This window comes from Cetorhinus maximus, chromosome 21 (genome assembly GCF_964194155.1).
Source record: "Cetorhinus maximus chromosome 21, sCetMax3.hap1.1, whole genome shotgun sequence".
In the NCBI taxonomy this organism is placed as follows: Eukaryota; Metazoa; Chordata; class Chondrichthyes; order Lamniformes; family Cetorhinidae; genus Cetorhinus; species Cetorhinus maximus.
Window position 1 is genome coordinate 92,712,681 of NC_135899.1, and position 2,445 is coordinate 92,715,125.

At 55.6% G+C, this 2,445-nt stretch overlaps 1 non-coding gene across 1 annotated transcript; it reads left to right on the forward strand.

Moving 5' to 3' along the window:
* The first annotated feature begins 193 nt into the window (after positions 1-193).
* LOC144696236 (U6 spliceosomal RNA) lies at positions 194-298 on the forward strand. Its single transcript, XR_013580141.1, has one exon. It is a non-coding gene; the product is annotated as a U6 spliceosomal RNA (small nuclear RNA).
* Positions 299-2,445: the final 2,147 nt, after the last annotated feature.

The following is a 2,445-nucleotide window of genomic DNA, read 5'->3' on the forward strand; positions in this document are numbered from 1 at the left end:
CTCCATCTGTTTCCATGCAGGAGAAGCCTGCTCACATCAGCAGGGAGAGGTCCCAGATTGGGGGTGGAGTAGCCCACATTAGTCCCTCACTCACTTTGAGGAGTGTGCCATCATACTGACTGGTGAGGATGTGGACCCTGCCTGCGGCGATGGTGAGGTCAGCAGTGAACACCCATGTGAGGATCCTGTTCCAGCTCGCTTCGGCAGCACATAAACTAAAATTGGAACGATACAGAGAAGATTAGCATGGCCCCTGCGCAAGGATGACACGCAAATTCGTGAAGCGTTCCATATTTGAGATTTTCAAAACATTTCACCTGGAGGTGTCAGCTGTGGCTCAGTTCATAGCACCCTCGCCTTTGAATCAGAGGGTTGTGGGTTCATGCCCCACTCCCGGAAACCAAGAACTGTGATTGTACTCGAAAGAGTTGCAATCTGTGACTGTTGATAACTCGAAAGAATCATCCCTCTCTCAATATGACTGTGAGTGCTCCCTCTCCTGCTTTTGACTCTGCTGCCACGCACCACTTATGTCTGCTTTAGTTCGCAGGGAGCTCTGCCAAGGAATCTACCCTCAGCCAGACAGTCCCTCAGCTCCATCCAAATCCTCATCTGCAGCCAAGAGGACTCCTCCTCCAGTGGAGAGGTGGAAATAAACAGCCCAGAAGATCTGTAACCACAAAGGGAGCAGCCGGCCCACGAGTGATTATGGAGAAAAAATGTGTGTGTGGCAGGGTCTCGGAGCCTCGTGCAAGCCTCTCACACACACGTGGATCCTTCATGTTTCACACCCATCTCAATGTCCTGAGCATTTTCAATGCTGCCTGCTGGGGTTAGATTTCAGTTGTCCATCTGAGCTGAGCTACATCTCCGCCCACCCACTGACCACACTCCCACGCAGCTCCTGGTCTCACCCTCCACTTTTGATTTGGACAGCGTGGTGTTAATTCAGTTTTACTTTCGCTCCCCCATCCTTTACCCTTCCCCAGTCACCCATTTCATTTCCCCCATCATAGTTGACCCCCCCGCCCAGCTTCACATTCCACCTCCCCTCTGTGAACTACCAGCCCCAATCCTTTTCCTTTGGTCCAGGTGAACGTGCACATTCCCTTCCTTCCTGAAAAAACCCTCCCCGCATCCACATTTGTCTCCCCGCCCTCCTCCTTCCCACGCCCAGGATCCGTGTCTACCTCCGGGAACCCACCAACCACCCTCGCCATCCTTCTATTGCTCCTGTCGAGGGACTCACCCTTCCCCCCTACCGCCTCACTCTGCCCTCGGTCATTCTCACCCTTCCCCCATTCCACGCCCATCCTCAGTTCACTCCTCAGAAGGCCAAGATGGAACTATCCCACCCCTTCGTGCACCTTCGCCTGCACATTCCCCCCTCCTCACCCCTTCCCCCTCGTCCCGCAGACTTCCCCCCGCTTAGTCCCTCCCCCTTCCTGACTCCTCCTTCCACCCTTACCTCCTCAGCCACCCCTAGCCCATCCCCACTCCTGACTCCTCCCTTAAGCTTTACTTCTTCCTCCAGCCTCACTTCTTCTCCAGCCTCACTCCTAGCCCCTTCCTGACTCCTTCCTCCACTTCTTTCTCAACCCTTACTCCCTCCCCTCTCTACACCCCTTCCTCCCCCTGGACACACTCCCCTCTCCGCACTCCCTCCCATGCACCTTCCAAACCCCTTATACCTGCCTTCCCAGTTGCTGTCTTCTCCCCCATTACCCCCTCCTCCCCAGTTCTCCCTCCCCCCACAACCTCCACCCCCCCGCCCCCGACACCTTCATTCCTCCCAACATCTCTCCATCCTGACACCTTTATTCCCCTCCTCCCAACATCCCTCCATCCTGATACCTTTATTCCCCTCCTCCCAACATCCCTCCATCCTGACACCTTCATTCCCCCCCTCCCAATCTCACCCCTCCCCCCCACCCCCCCGACACCCCTTCCTCTCTCAGCCGATCCTAGCCCTTCCTCTCCCACCCCGTCAACCCTCACCCAGTGTGAGCATCAACGGTGACTTTCCAACTTCCGTGAGCTGCTTTGCAGCAGAGCCGTGTCCATGAGAACCCACCCAGCAGGCCATGGACGTTCCTCCAGTGTGCCATTGGCATTGGGCTTCAGCACCTTCTGCTTCTTGGATGTCCGTGATGTGAGCAAGGCCCAGGTGGTAATTCCCGATTTCTGCACATCACAGTTGTCAAGACGTGTTCTACACCGGCGTGTTTCCCCGCCAACGTGGGCAAAGGACCCAGCGGGGGGCTGGGGAACGATCCTGGTGGGTGGGCCTAATAATCTTATGGTGTATTACAATGAGGTTCCCTATGTTCGATGGCGGAGGACACGGCCCACCATCAGTGGGCTGAGCGGACGATCGCAAACTGGTTTTACACTGTCGTGAAACTGATTGCACCATATTGTCCACTCATGCCACCCAAAACACCT